This window comes from Pelobates fuscus, chromosome 8 (assembly GCF_036172605.1).
Source record: "Pelobates fuscus isolate aPelFus1 chromosome 8, aPelFus1.pri, whole genome shotgun sequence".
NCBI classification, from domain to species: Eukaryota; Metazoa; Chordata; class Amphibia; order Anura; family Pelobatidae; genus Pelobates; species Pelobates fuscus.
The window spans coordinates 114201768-114227533 of NC_086324.1; the positions used below are offsets into that span (position 1 = coordinate 114201768).

Genomic DNA, 25766 nt, shown 5'->3' on the forward strand with positions numbered 1-25766 from the left:
TAAAAGTACACAATCTAAAAGATTTGAAAAATCAATAGTTATGCAGTTTTTAATATATGGATCCTCACTCAGTTTCATGTACTAAGTTCCCTACTGTTTTACATCATACACCAAAGACTTTTTTTTTTTTTTTTTTTTTTTAAAAAGCAGCAACTCATCTCACACCACTGCTCCACTCCACCCCAAGACAGTCTGTGATGATAGTCTCCATTCCTGTCCAGATTAAATTGGCATTGTGTGTGGCATTTATTGATAAACAGCCAATTACATTTGGTGATCACCCAAGAGAATGCTTCTCATCTGGAAGCATTAGACTAATGCCTACCTATATAAAACCTGATCTTCTGCATCCCATCCTGATGTCATTAAGGCCGTGCAACATCTAATGACAAGCCTCTCATAGAATAGCCTGTGGATTATACAATTTCACCAGCTCAGAGTACATGTGCATGCTTCTGGCCACCAGAGGGAGGGTTTTATAATATATATATATATATATATATATATATATATATATATATATATATATATATACGTGGAACGGAGGGAGGATGGAGGGAATGCAGAGTGGGTGGGATGGGAGCGCTATATTCCCCTTGCAGTAGTTTTGTCTGCAAGGGAAAGATTTCTATGTCTATTGTCAGTGTGCAGTGCGCACTAACAGACATATTTTATGCACAGAATTGAATTTGCCAGCCCAGAACATACACACTCTGACAGACATACACATTAATTGGCAGACACATATACACACTCACTGGCAGACATACTCTCGGTGACAGACACACACACACACACACTGACAGACACACACACACTGACAAACTCACACACTCTTTGACAGACATAATTACAAACTCACTGACAAACATATACACACTCTCACTGACAAACACACATACACTCTTTGACAGACACACACACACACAAACTCACTGACAAACACACATACACACTCACTAACAAACATACACGCACTCTTTGGCAGGCACAAAAACACATACAGACACACATACTATTTATTATTTTTTAAAAAAAAATTACTCCACCCAGCCTCCCTACCTTTGGGAGTGCTGGCATGGAGTCTCTATGTCCCTGTGGTCCAGTGGGGCTGCTGGGCTAAACAGCTGTGCATGCAGTCAATAGAGGCACGCGAGGGAGCTCTAATCTCCGTGCTCAGCTCCCTCGCACACCTATTAGTGATGCTGGGGCCAGAGTGATACCATATACCTGCTCCGGCATCATTGCAGTGCGCGTGAGGTAACTGACCAGGAGGAAGTGTAGGGGAGAGTGCTCCCTCGCCACCCGCCTCCATCCCAAGCAGATGCCAGCCTTGGGGACAAGAGGCGGGCAAGGCATCTGCCAGGGCATTTGGGGGGTGTTTTTTATTTTTTATTTGGCAATTTTTATTTTGCATTAAAGAGGTATGGGAAGGGGGTACAGAAGGCAAAAAGGAAGGGGGGGGGGGGGTCAGGTAGAGCCATATAGATTGTCATATGAAGATCATGGTTACAGTGGAATAGCTTGGGTATAATGCATAGACAATACAATACCGTACAGTACAATACATAAACCAGATAACACATTATGCCTGAGATACTTATGGTTCCATAGCATCTAATCGTTGACATGTGTTCATGGGCAGTGTGCAACCACTTCAGGTCACAGATAACCTGGTCTTATGATTCAACTCTTATTGCGTAGTAAGTGTTGTTTAGGTGAGGGGACAGTGTGGACAGGGTGGGGTCGAGGGAGGGGCAGAGGGCATGTGTGTGGGATGAGTGGTGTGTAGGTGTATATTTAGCAGGTGTGTGTGTGGTGCAGGTATATAGGTGTGGCCTGGTGGGTAGGTGCAAGCCAGTCAGCGTGAATGTGGTATCTTACGTATTTCCTCCAATCGGGGAGGTGTGTTATCTGGGACGTTTGGCGTGTTGTTGTAGGTTCAGCCTGGTTTGGTGTTATCCCATATGGCCCATGCTGTGGCCCAGAAGGAGTCGCCCCGTCCTGATTTCCGTGCTGCACTTTCATAAGTCTTGTTTGTTTCCACCGCTGTGATGCATTGGTGGATCGTTGGAGCACTTGTTTGTTTCCATTGTCTACTTATGACGGTGAGGGCTGCTATACAGATGTGGTATAACAAATATTTGGTATGGGTGTGAGGCGTTCGGGGGAGCAGGAGTAACAGAAATAGTTCCGGTAGCAGGGAAATGTGCATTTGGGTACACCATATTGCTAGGTCTAGGACTTGTGACCAGTATTGTTGTAAAAGTGGATCTTTAGTTTGGTAAGGGCGTGGGCTGTTTTTTTCCAAAGAACGTGAATTGACTTGATTGGTGATGTCTTGTATTTCCTTTGATAGAACCTGTGAAGGGTGAAGGAGATGAGCGGTTGTGGTGTCCCTCAGTCTACGTAGAAGGTCTGTGTGCTTCTTGTCCCGCATGCGTTTCAGAAAGGACGCACGGCTAATTAGTAGGCCTCTTATGACCGTTTTGTGGGCTTGCCATTTTGAAAAGATGGAGGCTTCTGAGTTATCATTCGTCTCAAAAAAGTTTTGTAGGTTAGTGTTCAGTGTCGTTGTGAAGGACTGATCGTAAAGTAGTGAGTCATTGAGGCAAACGGCAGTTTACCTCGATGCTGTTAGTTGGAGTGTAACGTCATTGTTAATGGGGCATGGTCTGACCATACTATATTGCCTATGGAGCAGGCCTCTACTTGCGGGAGTAGCACTACGGAGATGAGGATATGATCTATTCTTGAAAAGGTCTTGTGTACTTGTGAGAAGAACGTATACTCCCTTTCCAAGGGGTGTCTTGTTCTCCAGACGTCGTAGAGGCTGTTTTCGGTGGATGAGTTTTGTGAATGCCTTGGTGTACGCCTTGAGTGTAAGGTGTCTGGTTGATGTGCTTGGGGTGGTTGAGTCCAGGCGGGTATCCATAGTATGATTAAAATTGCCGCAGATGATCTTGTGGTTTGTTAAGTTTGTTAAGGACTTTATGTAGGAAATTGCCTTGTTGGTCATTTGGGCTATAGAGACATACTATAATGTACGGATGTTCATTGATCCTGCATTGTAGAATTCTATAGCGTCCTTGGCTGTCTTTCTTGACTCGAAAGTGGGGACCCTACCAGTTACAAAATGTGTTTCTTGTACGCAGACTAGGTCTGCTTTGATTAGTTTTACGTCGTCTATGTGGCGCGTTGAGGCCTTTGGTGTTGTGTGAGTAGATGATCATGTTCGTTGTTGCCTGTTATGAGGAGTCGAAGAAATATCGGAGTGCTGCGTTGCTGAGGCTGGCTTGTTCGTGTATGAGCTATGTTGGTGGGCAAGGGTCAGGGTGGGGGTGGTGAGGCGGGAGGGATCTCGTAGTATTGAGGATAGACTATACAAAGACCTAGCGGTCTGGTACGCTAGTCGTACCGTGGGGTTGAGGAGCGGGAGCTTCCAAATACGTGGCTAAATGGGCTCCATTTTAAATACCGAGGTAGAGCTGAGACCTCGTAGTTGAGGTCGGTGAACATTTAAACATAATAACAATAACATAGAATTGAGAACATCGATTACAGAACTGGTAACATTGGTTACAGAAGGGCAAGCAGGTATCATTCCTTTACTTGGCGCAATGGGTTCTATGACACCTGTTGTCACTGTATCAAAGTAGAACGTACTATACCGAGGTTGGTGGAGCACACCCGTTCGTGCGTCGCCGCTATGCGTGTATGACTCACGTGTGACCTGTGTGGTGTACTCAGTTTGTATTCCTGTGGCTGGACAAGTGCACCAATGGGAGCGGGCAGTTCCCGTCTGGGGAGGCTAACAGGATGAGGGCTCAAGATCCCTTGAGCTGTTACGTGGTTCCCCCCGTATTAACAAGTTGTCACTGGAAGTCTGCCTGAGGTGGCGGTGCTGGGAGGTATAGATGTATGGGGTGTAGTAGTTGTTAAGAAGGGCCTAGATTTGCCAGTATTGTGGATGCTTAAATAACTTCCAGGCTAATGGTACATGGGAGCGTATAGTATTCCCCGGAACAGCGTGATATTCTTGATTAACATAGTGTATGCTTGCATCATGCACTATCCTTCCAATCTAGCATTGGCAGGGTCATGGGCATCTAGTCATCGTCCGTATGGTCGTGTGGGTGGTATGAGGTCTTCGGATGCGACCATACCCGTAGTGGGTGCGCCTGTCTCCCCATCCACAGTGTAACGCGCTGGGCAGTTGCGCCTGGTATGAAAAAATTAATTCGGGGTCAGTGTCAGTGTATATTGAGTTCTCAAGTGCCCCATATGACCATCCCCCATGTAGGTGCATAATACTACCCCAAGAGATTCTGTCCAGTGGCTTTGGCCGGGTTAGGTAGTGGGTCATGGCATGCTTGTCTATGTGCAGGGGGTGTTCCCAGTATGATAGATAGACGGACAATATATGGCAACTCATAGCGCCTTAAGTGGCCCTCCAGCTGAGCTTAGATAAACGGTTCATGATGCTAGCTATAAGCATGTTTGTCAGTGCCGAAATTACTCTCTAGGCTATGGCTTATGTGCATATATGTAGGTGGGGCACCTGTTCAAAGGTGGTGAGGAGGCAAACACTAGATATAATTAGTGATGTACCGAACTGTTCGCCGGCGAATAGTTCCCGGCGAACATAGTGTGTTCGCGTTCCCCACCGCGGGCGAACACATGCGCGGTTCGATCCGCGCCCTATTTGTCATCATTGCGCAAACTTTGTGCCTCACATTCCAGCAAATTAGCAGCAGACCCTCCCTTCCAGACCCTCCCACCTCCCTCCCAGCATCCATTTTAGATTCATTCTGAAGCTGCATTCTTAGTGAGAGGAGGGAAAGTGTAGCTGCTGCTCATTAGATAGGGAAATTGATAGCTAGGCTGGGGGAATCAGTGTCCACTACAGTCCTGAAGGACTCATCTGATCTCTGATGTAAGAACAGCACCCCAAAAAGCCCTTTTTAGGGCTAGAACATCAGTCTGCTTTTTTTTTTTTTTTTCTGTGTCATGTAATTGCAGTTGCCTGCCTGCCAGCTTCTGTGTCAGGCTCAGAGTGGATACTGTGCCCATTTGCCCAGTGCCACCACTCATATCTGGTGTCACAATAGCTTAAGCTTGACATTTAAAAAGAAAGAAAAAATGTTTCACTGTAATAGATTGAATAGCAGTTAGTTGTCTGCAAGCGTCTGGGTGTCAGGCCTTCAGCGTGTACTCTGCCAACCTCTGCCAGTGTACTTTGCCACTCATATTTGGTGTCTCTTTAGCGTGCCTTTACAAAGAAAAAAAGTTTTTCAGTGTAAGATAATAGCAGTCAGTGTCCTTAAAGCGGGTGTCAGGCCTTCAGCGTGTGCTCTGCCAACCACAGCAAGTGTACTTTGCCACTCATATCTGGTGTCTCTATAGCGTGCTTTTACAAAGAAAAAAAGTTTTTCACCTCTGCCAGTGTACTTTGCCACTCATATTTGGTGTCTCTTTAGCGTGCCTTTACAAAGAAAAAAAGTTTTTCACTGTAAGCTAATAGCAGTCAGTGTCCTTAAAGCGGGTGTCAGGCCTTCAGCGTGTGCTCTGCCAACCTCAGCAAGTGTACTTTTCCACTCATATCTGGTGTCTCTATAGCGTGCTTTTACAAAGAAAAAAAGTTTTTCAGTGTAAGCGTAAGTGTCCATAAAGCGGGTTTCAGGCCTTCAGCGTGTGCTCTGCCAACCTCAGCAAGTGTACTTTGCCACTCATATCTGGTGTCTCTATAGCGTGCTTTTACAAAGAAAAAAAGTTTTTCACTGTAAGCTAATAGCAGTCAGTGTCCTTAAAGCGGGTGTCAGGCCTTCAGCGTGTGCTCTGCCAACCTCAGCAAGTGTACTTTGCCACTCATATCTGGTGTCTCTATAGCGTGCTTTTACAAAGAAAAAAAGTTTTTCACTGTTAGCTAATAGCAGTCAGTGTCCTTAAAGTGGGTGTCAGGCCTACAGCGTGTACTCTGCAGACCTCTGCCAGTGCACATTGCCACTCATATCTGGTGTCACAATAGCGTGCATTTAAAACCAAAACATTTTTTTCCACTGTTATAGATTGAATAGCAGTTAGTTGTCTTCAAGCGGGTGTCAGGCCTACAGCGTGTACTCTGCAGACCTCTGCCAGTGCACATTGCCACTCATATCTGGTGTCACAATAGCGTGCATTTAAAACCAAAAAACTTTTTTCACTGTTATAGATTGAATAGCAGTTAGTTGTCTTGAAGCAGGTGTGTCAGGCCCACAGCGTGTACTCAGCCAACCTCTGCCAGTGCATATTGCCACTCATATCTGGTGTCACAATAGCGTGCATTTAAAACCAAAACAACTTTTTTCACTGTTATACATTGAATAGCAGTTAGTTGTCTGCAAGTGTCAGAAAGTCACCCCCTTGCCCGGCGTCTGACACCTGGCTTGTCTGAACTATTAGCCTGCCAGCTTTTACCATACAAGCTGGTGGAGTCTGAGGCGTTCAAAAAATTTGTAGCTATTGGGACACCGCAGTGGAAGGTACCCGGCCGAAATTTCTTTGCACAAAAGGCAATCCCCAACCTGTACTCGACTGTGCAAAAGGAAGTAATGGCATGTCTGGCACACAGTGTTGGGGCAAGGGTCCATCTGACCACTGATACCTGGTCTGCAAAGCATAGTCAGGGCAGGTATATCACCTACACTGCGCATTGGGTAAACCTGCTGACGGCTGCCAAGCATGGAATGCGTGGCTCTGCAGAGGAGTTGGTGACACCGCCACGACTTGCAGGCAGGCCTGCTGCCACCTCCTCTACTCCTCCTACTCCATCCTCTTCCATAACCTCCTCGGCTGAGTCCTCTTCTGCTGCGTCTTGCTCCACATCAACAGCACCCCCCCAGCTCCCCAGGTACTATTCCACATCCCAGATACGTCTTGGAGTTGACTCGCCTGAAAGCAGAGAGTCACACCAGACCAGCACTCCTGTCCGCCCTGAACGCACAGGTGGAAAAGTGGCTGACTCCGCACCAACTGGAAATCGGCAAAGTGGTTTGTGACAACAGAATAAATTTGTTGGTGGCATTGAATTTGGGCAAGTTGACACATGTGCCGTGCATGGCACATGTGTGTAATCTGATCGTACAAAGCTTTGTGCATAAGTACCCAGGCTTACAGGACGTCCTGAAGCAGGCCAGGATCGGCTTGGGGATGTCTGTAGGAGTACTCACAGATCACTGTTCAAGGTCTGTTTGTCTGGATAACCCGTCAGCATTGCCATTTAGCTTCCCAGGGCGATAGTGAATTGTAAAGTCAAAAGGCTGTAGCGCCAAACTCCAGCGCAACAGCCTGGCATTGTCTCCTGGTACCCTGTTCAGCCACACCAACGGGTTGTGATCTGTAAGGTAAACGGTTGTCCATACAAGTAAGCTTTTTGAGGGCACACACCACCGCCAGGCACTCCTTTTCAATGGCAGTGTATCTACTTCCCTGAGTAAAGGTTTCCAACTTAGATAAGCCCCGGGTTGCTCGCCGCTATCTGCTCCGACTTGGCTCAGTACTGCTCCCAATCCAAACATAGAAGCGTCTGTATGGACTGTTAAGACCTGCAGGGGTGATGGTGCTGCGGTCTCCTGTTCCTTTCCCAGCTGCTGAGTATTAGTGATTATAGCTCCAGCAGGGGGTAGAGATGAATACAGCTTTCCAGACAATCCTTCCCAGTGGATAGAATATTCCTTCCCCAAACATGAGCCAAGACTTCATGAAGGGTGTAACAGAACTAAAGCTTTATTGAAACAGGCTGGCTTTTATGGGGAATCCTCATGCAAGAGGAATACATTCACCAATCACTGTACAGTATTTTACTAATACACGCCCTCCCTCTGCCTGGGAGATATTGAGATAAGTTAAGGGGTAAATCAATTATCTCCAGGCAAAGGGCACACATTTTCCCCAAAAGTTAGAACACCCCTTTCCCCACAAGGTATCCCCACAAAATATCCCCTGATAGCCCCGATCCGGGTGGCAAACCTATCCAAATTTCACCCAGATCGGTTCAGGGGTTCTTGAAAAGTGTGGAAGTCCTGTTTTACCGACCACACACAAGGCTCCTGCCCAAAATAGTTCCACGAATTCAGCGTGTGTGGTCGGTCAATGGGGAAAAAGGCGAAAAGCGGCCAAAATACCGAATATACCCTCCTGGCTCATAGTAGCGATTGTTCCCTTGGTCTGTACGAACATAACTACTGAATGCCGTTCTTCTGGTTGTTCGGGAAGTAGGAGAAGCGGGAGTTCGGTAGTTTTCAGCGGTTGTTCGTGTGGTCGAGTGTCCGATTTTAGTTCCAGACACTCGACGACCAAGTCCCGCTGACTCTCCTCATGCGAACAAGATGGCCGCCGTTTTCTTTTCCACGTGGCGTTCGGCTATACGAACAGCAGCCACCCAGGGAACACTTAATTGCCGGTGCTTTGGAACATAACAAGCCAGGAGGGAGGTCGAGGTTCGGTAGTTGCAAACTGCCGAACTAACAATCCATTGTAGGCAGGAAAAATGAAACGAAATACATGAAAATAGAAGAAAAGGTCGGATAAAGTCCCTTTTCTTCACATGGACGAGAAAGCGTTTAGTTGGATCAGGAGCAGAAAGTACAGGTGATTTAATGAGTGCCATCTTGAGCTGTTGGAAGGTCTGTTCACACTCTGGGGCCCATACTACTATCTTGGGGAGGTTTTTATGTGTTAGATCCGTGAGAGGTTTAGCTAGGGTGCTGTAATTAGCTACGAATTTCCTGTAGTAACCTGCGGTACCCAGGAATGCGAGGACCTGGGTTTTAGTGCGGGGGGTTGGCCACTTGGCGACTGCCTCTATTTTAGCGGGTTCTGGTTTCTGTAGCAGGCTCCAGACTCTGTGCCCTAAGTATTGAACTTCTGCAATTACTATATGGCACTTACTGGGCTTTAGGGTCAGTCCGGCCTCCCTAATCCGGTCTAGTCCGGCTCCTATGTGGGTCAGGTGTTCGGTCCAGCAGCAGCTAAAAATGGGTATATCATCCAAGTAGGCGCAGGCATACTCCTGAAACCCATCCAGTAGCCGATCTACCATCCTCTGAAAGTTAGCCCGAATGGCATGACCTTAAACTGATACAGGTCAAACGGGGTGACAAATGCCGACTTGGGGATGGCGTCCTTGGCTAATAGAATTTGCCAGTACGCCTTGCACAGATCTATTGTGGTGAGGTACTGGCCTCTGGCCATTTTGTCTAGGATCTCGTCTATCCGGGCATAGAGTAGGCGTCTGAGGTTGTTTTATCGTTTAGCCTTCGGTAGTCCACACAGAAACGGGTCGTGCCATCCCGTTTCGGTACTAGTATAACCGGGGAGGCCCAGGGGCTGACAGAGTGTTCTATCACCCCGAACTGCAGCATTTCCTCAATTTCTTTCCGCATAGTTTCTTTAACTGCTTCGGGTATGCGATAGGCGGTTTGGCGAAGGGGGGTCTGGTCTAGGGTTTCAACTTTGTGAGTGGTTAACGGAGTGTACCCAGGTAGGTTGGGAAACGTGGCCCCCTTGTCCTGGATTAGTCTTTGGACCTGGGTTCGCTCCTGGGGGTCTAACCGTTCTTCTAACTGTACTTCTCCCAGGTCTCCGCTCTGGCCCTCTTGGTCTAGGAGATCTGGGAGTGGCAAATTATCATAATCTTCAGTGGCAGGTGCACAGATCGCAGTTACCTCTTCCGTGCGCTCGTGGTATGGCTTGAGCATGTTCACATGGAGCATGCGCTTGCCTCCCGTGCCTGTGACCAGACCGATCACAAAGGTGGTATCACAAACCTGCTCTACCACCTTGTATGGGCCCTGCCAGGAAGCCTGCAGCTTGTCCTTGTGGACGGGTCACCAAATTAGCACCTTTTGTCCCACCTTAAAGCTGCGGTCCCTGGCTCCCTTATCGTACCATCTGCGCTTCCTGTGTTGGGCCGCCTGGAGGTTGTCGCGTACGTTCTGGGTCAGCATCTCCAGGCGGTCCCTAAACTCTAGCACATAGGGTACGATGGGGGTGCCGCTAACAGTCTCATCTCCCTCCCAGTGTTCCCTAATTTAATCTAGGGGGCCCCTCACTCTCCTCCCAAATAATAGTTCGAAAGGAGAGAACCCGGTGTATTCCTGAGGTTCTTATAGGTTCCCTATAGGCAAACATCAAGTGGGGTAGGAACCTTTCCAAGTCTGAGTGTCTATGAACGTATGGATCATCTGTTTAAGTGTTACATTAAACCGTTCACAGAGCCCATTGGACTGGGGGTGATAAGCGGAGTTCAGTATTTGCTGAACCCCACATATCTTCCAGAGTTGTTGTACGACTTCGGCGGTAAACTGGGTGCCCCTATCCAAAATAATTTCCTTGGGAAATCACACCCGGGAAAATATTCGCATCAGGGCATCCGCTACCATCTCTGCGTGCACATTAATCAAAGCTATTGCTTCTGGGTACCTGGTGGCATAGTCCACCATGGTCAGTACATATTTCTTGCCGGAGGGGCTGGGCTTGGATAGGGGTCCTATAATATCTACCGCTACCCTACTGAACGGTTCCTCAATTATGGGAAGAGAACGGAGCCGGGCTTTGTATCAGTCTCCCCTCTTCCCTACCCTCTGGCAGGTATCACAGGTCTGGCAGTATCGCCTGACGTCCTGTGAGATACCTAGCCAGAAGAAGATCTGGGTCAGCCTGTGTTAGTACGGCTGATCCTTAAGTGCCCAGACAGGGGAATGTCGTGGGCGATGCGTAATAACTCCAGTCTATATTTTCTCGGCACTATAAATTGCTTTATGGGTAAGGGAATGGATCCGGACACTATTTTTTCTACAGCAGCCCCTTGTCCCAGGTGTACCTTTCCCCTTCTAATCCTGCCTGGTCTTTATTAATACGATCTTTGTAGATCTGCGGGGAGGGATCTAGGGCCACTTCAGAACCAAATTCTAGGGGGGATGTCCAGGGTGTGACATTGGGCATGAGGGGTACCTTACTTACCTGAGCCTCAGAGTGGTTAGGCGGAGCTGTGGTGCGGGTCTGCTGCCAGGTCACACCCGGATACGCCTCTTGTACTGCGGTTTGAGGAACAAAAGCTGAAGTCAGCTCCCCCAGGTCGTTGCCCAAAATAAAGTCAGCGGGTAGGTCCTGCCTGCCCCACCTCCACGTTTCCGTGCCCCGCTCCACAATTCAAATGTACCTTGGCAGTGGATACTTTATAAATGGCTCCACCTGCCACCCGTACAGCAACACAGTCTCCAGTTAGGAGAACCGAGCAAGCATCTTTTTCTATCGCACGGTTCCTAAAATCGCTGCTATATACACGTCCACTGATAGGGGACGCAACAGGGATTAAACTTATAAGAATAGTACTGATACCGGAAAAACTGACGGAAGCCAAGCACAGAGAGATGGACACAGGTTTCTTCAGGAAGGAAGAGATCTTTATTCGATTCACCGACCGGGACTCAGAGGGACTAATGTCACCAAAAACAGCTAAAATCTGAGTCCTGATCGTACACTGTAGGCACCTTATATAGACATATAGCTCCTCCTATAATCAGTTCCACCTACATGTACTCTAACCCAATCAACAGAATAAAGACTAACTTTCCTGTTTGACCACTTGGCTTGCCCAGCACAATGGAGGAGGGGAATACTCGTATATCCTGTATTTCTACACATGCTCCTTACACTACTGATTGTATCGTTGCCATGTGCAACCAATCGACCGATACATCAGCATATGCACGTGCACATACCACGTGGCAATCTCGGCCTACTAAATTTATTTTTACCGAGATTCCACCACAGTACTACTTAACACACCTTATAATAACGCAGAGAGAGGAGTCTGAAGAAGGAGTCAGAGGAGGAAGGTGGCTTTGAGGAGGTGGAAGACCAAACACAGCAGGCGTCCCAGGGGGCTTGTTGTCACCTTTCGGGGACCCTTGGTGTTGTATGTGGCTGGGTGGAGGAAGAGACCTTCAATGACATCAGTGAGGACAAGGAACAGGACAGCTTGGTATCCAACCTTGTGCAAATGGGGAGTTTGCGGTTGTGGAAATGGACTGTTTGCGGTGCGTTAAACGGGGAGTTTGGTCTGTCACTGTGAAGCGGGCGTAACCCTTACACTACCTGATCTATACAACATCATACAGTAGGTCCCCCACTCATTATTTTTATGGCCCCCACCCACCGCTCTCGGGTGGGGGCGGGGGGGAGGACAGTAGGTCCCAAGTGACCCTATGTAGGGGGAACAGTCCCTATTCTGCTCTGTGTGAGGAGGAGGAACGTGAAATGAGTAGCTCGGCATCCAACCTTTTGCAAATGGGGTCTTTCATGCTGTCGTGCCTGTTGAGGGACCCTTGTATAAAAAGGCTGAAGGAGAACGACCTGTACTGGGTGTCCACGCTACTAGACCCCCGGTATAAGCAGACAGTGGCGGAAATGTTATCGAATTACAAGTCGGAAAGGATGCAGCATTTGCAAAATAAATTAAAAAGTATGCTTTACACAGCGTATAAGGGTGATGGCACAGCACAACGGGAATCTAACAGGGGAAGAGGTGAAAGTCATCCTCCTCCTCCCACGACCACGCCATATCTGCCAAGTGACCCTATGTAGGGGGAACAGTCCCTATTCTGCTCTGTGTCAGTGTGTATCAGGGATCCTTAGGATAGGTGTCAATCCATATCTGCCAAGTGACCCTATGTTTGGGGAACAGTCTCTATTCTGCTCTGTGTCAGTGTGTATCAGGGATCCTTAGGACAGGTGTCAATCCATATCTGCCAAGTGACCCTTATGTAGGGGGAACAGTCTCTATTCTGCTTTGTGTCAGTGTGTATCAGGGTTCCTTAGGATAGGTGTCAATCCATATCTGCCAAGTGACCCTATGTAGGGGGAACAGTCTCTATTCTGCTCTGTGTCAGTGTGTATCAGGCATCCTGAGGACAGGTGTCAATCCATATCTGCCAAGTGACCCTATGTAGGGGGAACAGTCTCTATTCTGCTCTGTGTCAGTGTGTATCAGGGATCCTTAGGTTAGGTGTCAATCCATATCTGCCAAGTGACCCTATGTAGGGGGAACAGTCTCTATTCTGCTCTGTGTCAGTGTGTATCAGGGATCCTTAGGACAGGTGTCAATCCATATCTGCCAAGTGACCCTATGTAAAGGGAACAGTCCCTATTCTGCTCTGTATCAGTGTGTATCAGGGGCTCTGAGGACAGGTGTCAATCCATATGTCAAGGTGTCAATATGTCATATGTCTGGTGTCAATCCATATCCATTGTGATTTAGGAATGTTAAGTGATTTCTGCCCTTTATGGATTAAAACCAGACTCTGCATCAACTGTGTAATTTTCCATGGGAGTTTTGCCATGGATCCCCCTCCGGCATGCCACAGTCCAGGTGTTAGTCCCCTTGAAACAACTTTTCCATCACTTTTGTGGCCAGAAAGAGTCCCTGTGGGTTTTAAAATTTGCCTGCCCATTGAAGTCAATGGCGGTTCGACCCGGTTCGCGAACGTTTGCGGAAGTTCCCGTTCGCCGCTCGCGAACCGAAAATTTAGTGTTCGCGACATCACTAGATATAATTAGATAGCACCTAAAAAAGTTAAAAAACATATAGGGAAACAGTTCGTGCTTCCAGCGGTAATCATGCCCGTCTCTCTAAATTAGCGTGTTAGGTTGTGGCATATGTGTATATGTTCAGGGGTGACAATTTTCAAAGGTGATAAGGAGACCAACATTATATACAAATATATAGCGCCTTAGGAAGTAAAATTAAAAAATTAGATAAGTAAGCAGTTCGTGATACTTGCGCAAACTTGCTTGCCACTTCTAGGATAACTTAACAGTTCATGTGTTTTGGGCGACCCGGTAGTCGTTTGTTGGGCCGTTGGTCTTCAGATGGGTCTTCCAGTAGGCCCCACTTTTCAAGTAGTTGTAGACCTTCCTCTGGAGATGGAAAAAGGGTTGCTTTCCCATTTTTGGTGAGGATCAACTTTGTGGGGAACCCCCATCGGTAGCGTATGCCATGGGTGCGCATGGCTGTGGTGATCCGGTGGAAGTCCTTTCTGCGGCGGAGAGTGGCCCATGAAATGTCCGGCATGATGCGTACAGATGAGGTCTTCATGGGGGTCCACCTTGCTTCTATGGGCGCGGAGGACCAGCTCCTTAATGTGGAAATAGTGGGCCCTGAGAAGTACATCACGCGGTACTGAGTCCGGTAGGTTCTTTGGTTTCGCCACCCTGTGGATCCTGTCCACCAATAGCATGTCCGCTGGTATGTCAGGGGCATATGCCCTCATAAGGCCTCTTGCATAGGCCTGTAGATCTTCGGGGAGAACTGTTTCAGGGACACCGCGGAGCCGCAGATTGTTCCTGCGTGCCCTGTCCTCTTGGTCCGCCATGCGTTCTTCCATAATCACCATCTTGCGTTGAAGTTCTTGGAGGTGCTCCGAGACTGACGTTTGTTTGGCCTCGAGCTCTTGGTGGCGTTGTTCTACCGCCGAGGTCCTGGCCGAAAGGTCTCTCACCTCTCTCTTAATTTGGTCGGCGGTCAGTTGCCAGGTGTGTATGAGCTTTTCCGCCATAGCCTCCATGGCTTGTTCGAAGTGGCTCCGTGTTAGGCCTTCTGCAGTGTGGGGATCTTTCAGCAACACAGAAAGGGGGTTTGAAGCGGCGGCGTCCACTACCTCGTGTCCGGCTGCTTGCAGCGGGTCCGCCGTGAAGGAGGGCTTGTGCCCAAAGAAATTCATCTTTTCGGCTTTCGAGGTGTTCTTCTTAGTTTTAGATGCTGCCATTATGTTTTGGGAGGATTTATCAGAGTTTCAGCTCGAGTACAATTGAAGTTAGTGGAGCCCTCGTGCCAGAGCAGATTTTCAGGCGTCCATCTTGTTCGGCGGTTAGCCACGCCCCTGGGGGGTGTTTTTTGTTGCTGCCCCCCTTATAGTGCCGCCCAAGGTAAATGCCTTGTCAGCTTCATGCTAAACACAGCACTGACCATATGGCCATATTGTGTTAAGCCCACCACTACTTCACAGTACCCCAATATCGGTGGGTCCTACACTAAATCCAAAAGTGGGAGACAAATAGTGCTAAATGAGCTAAAGTTGTACTGCAAATTAAACAATTAAAGTGTTAGTGCTTGGATGAATATACTCACAAGGCAAATAAATATGTGCTAAATGAAGATTATAATAAAAGTAACATTTCTATCCAAAAACACCTCATATATACACACCTGTGGTCATTATATGCGATATACATTATAAGTGTATTTTTATGTGTGCGCCATATTTTAATTTGTATCATGTATAAATATTGGTCACTACGGCAGCACCATTCATGTAGATGAATCCCCTTAGGGTTAAGCACCCCACCCAAGCCCCCAGCTTAACAGGCCCCTTTGGAGGTGACCACAGGTGTGTATATCTGAGGAGTTTTGGGACAGAAATGTCACTTTTATTATAATCTTTATTTAGCACATATTGATTTGCATTGTGAGTATATTCTTCCAAACAGTTTAATTAGTTAGTTTTGACACTGTTTTTTTTTCTCAATTCTTTATTTTTCGTTTTTGGTGCAAGATATTTGAGTTTTACAGACAGGTGTGCACGTAAGTGCTCCAAAAATATTTTGAAAGAATATTGTTTAAGTTTTGCACCAAATTTTGGGTCAAGCAATAACGTAATCAAAAATAACATCCATATGAAACTTTATATGAGGCGCTATCTAGGTGTGTCCGTATGTTTTGTATACCCTCGTGAGTAGGGTGAAGCTGAATGTTTGGTGACAGCACTTGCGGATTGTGGGTCTGTTGGTGTTGGCGCTCCGCGTAGGCAGTGGCGAGTTAGTGTAGTTATGGTGTGCCTATGTTGCGCTTAAACCGTGTTCGTAAGTCTAGCTCTTTATGTGGAGCTGAGTGAGGGAGTCAGTCGCAGGTGGTGTTTTAGCATCGATTGAGTACCCCTAACCAAGGGGGCAGCAGGGGGAGGGGAGGTTTGGGTGTGTGGACGCCAAGTGTGCGGGCACAGGTTGTGCTGAATCTTGTGGTGCTAACTGTTTTGTGGCCCTCTGGTATAAGGTTAGTGAGCCTTGGACCTGTGGTGGTGAAGCCTAAATATAGCGTAAAGCGTTTGTAGGAAGTGTAATATAGAAAACAAAAAACAAATAACAATAACAAACGAAATGAACATTAATGTCCGAACAGGGAAGGTATGCCACTGTTGAGTTGGAAAGACTGGTGGTGTCAATTCACACCGGTCACGGGACGGGGTGTTGTGATCCGCTGTGTCCCGGCTCAAATGGGACGGTGTTCGCCGGGTCCCCGGCCGTCATCTGAGGTCTGTGCCGTGCCGCGTTTGTGGAGCTAGACAGTCCCAGGGTATCCAGGAGGGGTGTTGCTCCTTCTACTGTGGTCAGGACATGAGTGGTTCTATTATGTGTTATCTCAAAAGTTCCGTTAGCGCCCCACCTGTAGGCTATGTTCGCTGAGCGTAGCTGTGTGGTGAGCGGTCCATAGGATGTGCACCACAAGAGGGTAGCTTTTGACAGGTCCTGGAAGAATGTCAATGAGGAATTCTCAAATAGCAGTGGTGTCTTGCCTTTCAGCCCCGCCATTATATGTAGTTTGTCTTGTACAGAGACACATTTGAGGATGACATCTCTGGCCGGTGGGGTTTTTATGTGTGGGGGGCGCTAGGTAAGCGGTATACTCCGCCGATCATGATTTTCTTTACGAGTGAGTGTGGTAACACTGTATTCAAGAGGCGCCTGACATAGTGCGGCAGCTCTTCGGCAGAAATCGCCATGTGTATGCCCCTGATTTTAATATGGGAACGGCGTTGTCGGTCTTCCAATGTCGACATTTTAATGTGCGCACCTTTGTTATTAGCAATAACTTGCATCATTCTAGCTTGTTTGGAATATGTGAGGTGTAGCCTCGTTAGGGAGTTTGAGTGGAGTGTGCCCTCTGCTGTAGATTCTTTCAGAAAATCGGTCCACATACGCTACAACTTCCACAAACTCAAAGCCACACACTACACTCAAGGAAACAAAGCAAGCAGAACATTAGCAGCTAGACTGAAACGAAAAGAGGCACATAGACTATATGATGGACGAACATAGACTATATGATGTATGGAGAGTCCTACATCCACAGGAGAGGGACTACACCTACTTCTCCTCCACCCACAACACATACACCAGAATAGACAGATTCCACGTACATGGCCAACACTTAAACCAAATCCTTGAATGCTCCATAGGCCATATCTCATGGTCGGATCATGCTCCCCTGACGCTAACCCTTAAAGACAGCTACGATTACAAACATAAGAGCCCTAGGAGATTCAATGAGTTCCTACTGTCAGACCACTCCTTCACAAAAGACATTAAGAAAGCCATAGGTGAATTCTTCACACTAAACAAAACAGAAGACACCTCCATCAGCACCACATGGCAGGCACATAAATCTGCAATCAGAGGTCTCCTAATCAGACGAGCCTCCTGCACAAAATGAACAAATAAAACGCACTGGAGGGCCTGGCACAAGCAACTGACAGACCTTACGAACAGAAACAAAACATAACCGACAGCGACCACACAAAAGGACATTAGGGAAATTACAAAAGCACATACCTTACAACAAGTAGGCTACAACCTCTGCAAACTCAAAGCCATACACTACACTCAAGGAAACAAAGCCAGCAGAACATTAGCAGCTAGATTGAAACGAAAAGAGGCAAATGCCAAAATACCATATGTATACGCACCCAACAACGCAAAGGTAGTATCACCTATAGACATAAGCACTACATTTGCAGACTACTACAAAAAGTGTCTTGTGCAATCAAATACACATACCCACCGATCAGGAAATCACAACCTACCTCCAAAACACCTCATTACCTAGCCTCACCACGGACCAAGTCAACACACTCCAGGGCCCTGTCACGACCACAGAAGTGGAAGATGGGAGTGAGCACAGGACTTGTTTTTTTGTATCTGGGGCTGCTGGGCAGTTTGGTGGTGGGGGGGGAGGGGGGGGAGAGAGGGGAGGTGGGGAGTGTGCACCTTTGTTATTTGTACTCACTTTTTGTATCACATAGCTATGTTGGAATGCTGCCGCCCCTCCCATGTGTTCCCTATTAAGGGTTAATAAGTATATAGGGGTGTATATTAAAAATACCCCTCTCTGTCTCATTAGAGATATCTTTGCCAGGTGCTCATGGAAGCAAGGTGAAAGGTCACCCACCTAAGGGGGTCTGCCTCACATTGGCAGGCGAGCATTCCCTCCAATGGCCATTGCAGTAACTAAATGACCTCCATTTGTTTAAATATACATAGGGATTTAGGAGAGAGAGCGGGTAACTTTTTCTTTGGTTTTTACTGTATGTATTAGGGCTGATGTGTACTGTGGTCGTTGCTGCCACCCCAGGAGTGATGGGAGTGAGCGCAGGACTTGTTTTTTAGTATCTGGGGCTGCTGGGCAGTTTGGTGGTGGGGGGGGGAGAGGGGGGAGGTGGGGAGTGTGCACCTTTGTTATTAGCAATAACTTGCATAATTCTAGCTTGTTTGGAATCTGTGAGGTGTAGCCTTGTTAGGGCGTTTGAGTGCTGTAGATTGTTTAAGAAAATCGGTCCACGTAGTGTGGGCTTGCACCATGTATTTCTTTGTGCCGAATTGAGTTGCGAAAACCATTTCATAAACCCAGTTGAGTGTTATGTTTTATGAGGAGCTCTCGGGTTGGGGCTACTGTTTTTTTCCAGAGGCCTTGCGATAACTGTGGCGGCTGATATGAGTACATAGTACATGGCTGCCCATGTGGCTTTGGGGGTCTTTTCAAGTGGGAAGAAGAGGATGCATAGTTCCAAGGTTAGTAATACCTGTGTGTGTACCATGTCAGATATAATATTTTGCACTTTGTGCCAAAAGGGTTGGAGGGTGTCACACGTCCACCATATTTGTGTCATGGTGCCTATTTGATGTCCGCATCTCCAGCATTTATCTGTGGATTGTGGCTGGTACTAGGTACCAGCAGTACATCAGTTTGCGTTGCAGTTCCAAGTGTGTGATGCATGAGGCTATTCCCTAATGTGAAGAACTTTTTCCCATTTATCTTTAGTTATTATGCTCACCAGTTTCTTTTGCCAAGAGTGTAGGTGTGTGTCTCTGGTCCAGACTGATGTCTGAAGGAGTCGTCGATAGCTAATAGAGACTAGTTTCTTAAATAGTCTTCTATGTGTGCAGATAAGTTCAAATTCGGACATTGGTGTTTGAAGTTCGGTGTTGTGAGTGCATGGTTTGTTCTTAGATAGGCAAGATTTGATCTGCAGGTAAGGGAAGATCAGTCTGGATGGGAGGTTGTATTCTGTGTGTATGTCTGGAAAGGGTTGGAGGCCCCTGTCCTTATTTAGCTGCATTATTTTGTTTATCCCCCCTTGAAACCATGGTTATTTATCCAGTGTTGGAATCAAGGTGACCAGAATGTCTAGCGGGGCGGCCAATGGCACTGGGAGGAAATGGACCAATTGGTGCTTGGAGGCATAGATGTGTTGTGTTGTGGGTAGCAGATGTGTGGTGTCTGGTCTATGAGTGCTGGGGGTCCAGAATAGTGTATGCAGTGTTAGAGGTCTTGCCCAGGAGTTTTCTATATCTAACCACTGGGGCGATGAGGGGCTCGGTTTTAGTTGTGGTACTAATGTCAGTGCTGCTGCTCGGTGGTACACTGCTATATCGGGGAAACCTAATCCCCCTTGGGTTTGTCTTCTCTGTAAGAGTTTCGATGCTACCCTTGGTTTCTTGTTCTGCCATATGAAGTTTATTAGCTGTTTTGATAGGGTTTTTAGGTAGTTTCTTGGTAGGGGGATTTGTAGCGTTCTGTAAAGATATTGTAGTTTCGGTAGTAAGGACATGTTGATGGCAGCTATGCGGCCGACCCAAGACAAGTATTTCCCCTCCCAGGACGCTAGTGTGGTTTTAAAGACAGTAACTAGGGGGATGTAGTTGGTTTTACATAGTGTGGCGGGATTTTTTGTCATTTTTAAGCCCAAGAAGGTTAAATAATCATCACACCAGTCCGGGGGGGAAATAACCCCTTGAGGATTTCTAGTTGTGCGTTGGGTATGTTGACTCCCATCGCCTGTGTCCTGGTGACATTTAGTTTATAGTACAACAGGTGTCCGTACGTTGTGATGTGTTTCATTAGGTTTGGCAGGGATAGATGTGGTTGTGTTAAGGTGAGGAATACGTTGTCTGCGAATATGCTTAGTTTATATTCTGTCTGGTTTAGTGACACCCCGTGTATAGATGGTTCTGCTCTTATCCTTGCCGCTAGGGGTTCCAATGGACATAAAGCAGTGGGGAGAGGGGGCAGCCCTGGCGGGAGCCATTGGTTGTCATAAACTTGTTGGAGCAAAAACCCGCGTTCAGGACTCTCGCTGTTGGGTGGCTGTATAGAGCTTCTACCGTGTATACAAACTGGACGGGGAAGCCGAATTTCCCCAGGACTGCTCTCAGAAATCCCTAGTTCAGCCTGTCAAAGGCCTTCTCTGCGTCTAATGACACAAGGAGGCCTCCCAAACCCATTCTTTGTATGCTGTGTACCAGGTCCAGGACTTTTCGATTATTGTCAGCACCCCTGTCTCCCTGCCACAAATCCCACCTGGTCGTCGTGAATCAGAGATGGTAATATGGAGCTTAGATGTCGGGCGTATATTTTTGCATACAGTTTAGTGTCCGTGTTGAGCAGGGATATTGGTCTGCAGTTGGGGCAATGGGTCAGTGGTTTAGTGGGTTCCGGGAGTGTTATGATGTGTGCTAGCAGCAGCTCTTCAGGAAGCTTTTAACCGTGGGTAGCTGAGTTGAAGAGTGATGCTAGGGGTAGGGCTAGAATTGTTTTGAATTTTTTGTAATAAAGTTTTGTGAACCCATCCGGGCCTGGAGCTTTGTTGGTTGGTAAGGAGTGTATGGCATCTTCCACCTCTGTGGTTGTGACAGTGCCCTGGAGTGTGTTGACTCGGTCTGTGGTGAGGCTAGGTAATGAGGTGTTTTGGAGGTAGGTTGCGATTTCCTGATCGGTTGGTATGTGTATTTGATAAGATTGCGCGAGACACTTTTTGTAGTAGTCTGCAAATGTAGTGCTTAGGTCTATAGGTGATACTACCTTTGCGTTGTTGGGTGTGTATACATATGGTATTTTGGCGTTTGCCTCTTTTTGTTTCAGTCTAGCTGCTAATGTTCTGCTGGCTTTTTTTCCTGAAGTGTACTGTGTGGCTTTGAGTTTGCGGAGGTTGTAGCATACTTGTTGTAAGGTATGTGCTTTGATTTAGTTTTTGAACACTGGCTGCTCACTGTTTATTAGACATGCCCCTACTCGCGGTATAGCGAGTAGGGGCTGAATTTACTAATACTAAGTAATCTAGTAAATGTGGCTGAAATACCAATTTAGGTTTTTCAGCCTTTTGGTAGATAGCTCACATGCTGCACTTGACAATCACAGCCATGCCATTAGTAGGCATGGCTGTGATGGCTTCTAAGGGCACACGAGTCAAACGCTTGTTGATTGGCTGCCCTGCAGCCTTTCAAAATGCGTCATTAAATCGCTGAATACCGAACTCCAACCCGAACATACAGTGAAATGTCCATGTTCGGGTCCGGGGTCCAAAAACGTAATGTTCGGTACGAACCCGAACTTTACAGTTCGGGTTCGCTCAACTCTACTGGTAATACCTAGTTGACATATCAGGCTTACCGTAAAGAAGCCCCGGGAGTTGGAGCAATACCCATACTCAATCAACGGTAAGCCAATGTGGCAGTGTTGTGCAGAGGCATATATACTGGGGAAAGCCTCCAGACCTGGGCTCCACACGAGCTCTGAGTAAGTCGCAAAGAGGTCGAAAGGCAAAGATCAACTTCACTACTAGGAATCAAGCTACCTTGTCAATACTAATGGTATGAACGGAATCAGCTTTGGAAGACACCAGCCGCATATTCTCGAGAGATAGAGCGACCAGAAGCGGATTACTTGTCTACATTCAAGACCGCAACTATATCTCTCACAATGTAGATTAGTACAATCAAGAATAACTTTTTTTTTCATTTTCTCTTCTATCAAGACCGCAAGTTTATCTCACATAACGAAGATAAGTACAAGCAAGAACAATTTATTTATTTATTTTTCTTTTCTTTTTTTTCTTCGCTTTTTTCTTTTTTGTGTTTTATATACCAGATATATTTACATCAGAAGAGAGTCTGGTGACTGTTACAATCTGGCCGCAATAATCTTAATATAGTGACAGAAAGAAGAATATGTTCCAGACTAACAGAGCTCAAACGTATTGACTCATAGAAGGATATCTGCTATTTGAATCCATAGCCAGATAGAGTTACAGATAAACTTACTTTCTGGACTGAGTCATTGGTTTATTGACTAACCTTGATACATTTGTTTTGCTTACGTTTCTTTTACATGTTTTTTATAATAAGTATTATTTATTTGTACTTATAAGGAATGAAGGGAAAATTTAAGAGAAAGATACATAAATGAAAAGGAGAGGGAGTAAGGAAAGAAAAAGAGAAGGAAAGAAGGGGGGGAAAGAGAAAAACGAAGAAAAGGAAAGCAAAAGGGGAGAAAGAAAGGGGGAAAGAGAAAAAATAGAGAAGAGAGAAAGAGGACAAAAAGAAAAATAGAGAAAGGGAATAAAGGGGAGGGGAAGAGTAAAACGACTCAGAGGAGTCAAGAATGAGGAGAAAGTAAAACAATGTAATATACAGTAATCAACTAACAAAACTGAGTGATAAATAGTGGCATTACTAAATTCTAAAATGCCCCCTAAAAAACCTACCCCTGAAGATAAAACTGAATTCCTTAAAAAAAATATAGATTTAACTGGTCTACGCAATTAATTCAATATCTTGGAACTATAATTAATTTAAAACACACGGGTATATAAAAACTATAACAAACATCAAGATCTGAAAGATCAAATTAAGTCTTGGGGAAATATAATATTATCCTGGATAGGAAGGTTTAATATGCTGAAGGCTTATATAATACTCAAATTGGAATATCTTTTGACTCCCTAAGAAAATATTGAATCTTTTTGACAAATTATTTAAATACTTTGTATGGGGAGGGGAAAAAACAAGGTTAAACAGTAATATAATGACAGCAAGATTAGGAGGGGGGGGGCTTTCTTTTCCCAGTTTCCAATTTCTTCACAATACTGTGATGTTCTCCCACTTTCTCAAATAGGAGACTATAAACTCTTTTACAAAAATGTGGTATATGTTTGAAAGGGAACTTTTGTCAGGATTACTGTTGATCCAGCACGCAGAAATAGTATCATACCTAGGACTAAGGATAACTGGACCTTAGAATGGCCGGATTTAACGTATCCAAGAATAGTCAAAATACTTGCCGAGGTCAGGGATACAGAATGAAAGATAAGGTCGCACTCAGCCACAATATTACAACACCGGGTGCTACTGAGCATGGGTCAGCAAACCTCAAGGAAAACCTCAAGCAATAAATCTGCCTGGAAGCAATCACAGTGATTGCCTGAGATTTTTTTTTTACTAATAGGGATACAGAATGAGACATAACGATGAGGGAAAGCCAAAAGTCAAGGATACCAGAAATCAGGGAAGTTAAACAAAGCCAAAGTCAAATACCAGAAATACTACGTTCAGGAACACTCTCTCTGATAACCAGCTAAGGGAAACCACGACAGGGCACTGATCAAAAGGCAATTTGGGTTTAAATAACCCCAAAAAAGCTGTAATTGGCTGCATGTGACCATTGACCCCAAAACGTGCGTGCACATCTATGACGTGATGTCGCACGCACATAGGTGCCATATTTGAATTGGGCAAAGGCTATTTCTTTATTAGAAACAGAACCGCAGCGGCCTGCGTCTCTGTTAACGCCGCACACGCCGGGGACCGGGATGGAAGGAGGTCGGGCTTTGATCTGCCGCTGGTAAGATAAGTGTTTGTTATTTCTGTTGGCATAATTGCTGTTTTTCAGTGCGGCCATGACGGCAGAAACCTGCTGCACCGTGACAACTTGGTGGAAATTTTTACCCTTGTTTTACTCTTTTGGGCAGATCATAAAACATTCAAAAACGTAATGGTCGACAATGTCATCATCTCTCATGTTTGAGTCTATTGAGCCTATAAGAAAGTTATTCTTTTCACAAAATCAGATTTCTACAAAGGCTCCGTTGGAGGTGGTTAAATTGCTCATTTAGGATCTCCAATTAATTAATTGGATCAAAAAGGGTGTACTTAAAATTGGCCAACTTGATTCAAACCTACCAGTTAATACTTTCCTTGATATGCAACAGAAATATGGCTTGTCAAATAAAGACATTTTAACTACCTGAGAATGGTCAATCTTCTAAAGAAAATTCAATTAGTTGACCAATCCCCTTCAAACTCACAGCTATATGGGACACTCCTAAAAAACATCCAAAATCAGATATATTATTAACAGATGTGATTCTGAAGACAAAATAAAAACCATTAAGAAATGAGAAGAGGATCTTAGAAAATCCTTCTCTCATCAATTGTGGTTAGAATCCATTGCTCATTTTAGGAAATCAGTGCACTGTATAAACATACAAGAAATATTTTATAAAATCCTTAATATATGGTATCTGGTACCCATCAGGTTGTGTAAATTCAAAGTCAACTATTCCAATCGAAGTTGGAGATGTAACAAAGAGTCTGGAACTCTAAAGCATATCTGTTGGGATTCCATCTCGTTGACTAAGGTTAAATATTTTACGATACAACTTTTCAAAGATTTAAACTTAAAAAATTTGGATTAGAACACTGAGAGGTTTCTGTTTCACATTTACTTCTACAATTCATATCTTAATGGCAATGAAGGTCTACATCTCCAGGTACTGGAGTCTATCTGAAATAGTATCTCAAATTAACCATCAAGGGATAATGGAAAAGGCTATATACTGTAAAACTGTAGTATTAAAAAAATACAATAACATTTGTTCTAAGTAGTTTGAGTATTACAATTCTAGATACTAGAACACTAGGCATAGATCATATTAGAAGTCTTTTTTAAATTATATCCAATAGAATTGACTCTGTTTGTCTTTGGAGCTGTCCATCCTAGGTTAAACCAATAATTAAAGAGTGATTAAGCTAGTGCTCTCCCCTGCCCTCCCTCCCCCCCCCCCCCACCCCCCACAGGCCTCCCAGTTTATGTGTTTTTGTCTTTATGTGCTTATTACGTTCAGGTCTTCAACGCACAGTGCTCTTCTTTACGTGCTACACAAGGTGACACTAATTTGTAAATCATATCATATAACTCAGTCTTGTTTACGAATAGATCAGCAAAGGTAATACTAATACCTAAACAGCAATTTGACTACGTACACAAAATAAGATCTGACCTAGTACGACAGTACTGGAACAGGGTATCTATAGATATATTTGCTGATGATCAATGTAAAGTGGAACAACTTGAGACTCACATTATGTAACGAATATGGAGATCTTGTGATGTTTTTTTCTTTTTTTTTCTCTCCTTATTGTGATTGTGGTTATGTATTTTGTATTAATATGGTGTTTTTTAAGTCAAAAGTATAATCTAATAAAACTATATATAAAAAAAAAACAAAAAAACAACAAACACATCCTAACCTATGCACAACATATGCAAATGTATGTAAAAAAAAAAATTATATTGGGTATTTTTAACTTTTTCGACATGCCCTTTTTCTGCTAAAATA

At 45.4% G+C, this 25766-nt stretch overlaps 1 protein-coding gene across 3 annotated transcripts in view; it reads right to left on the bottom strand.

The window, feature by feature from the left end:
• Positions 1-25766, bottom strand: part of RHBDF1 (rhomboid 5 homolog 1) — an 864530-nt gene that overhangs the window by 668342 nt on the left and 170422 nt on the right. The window lies entirely within an intron of this gene.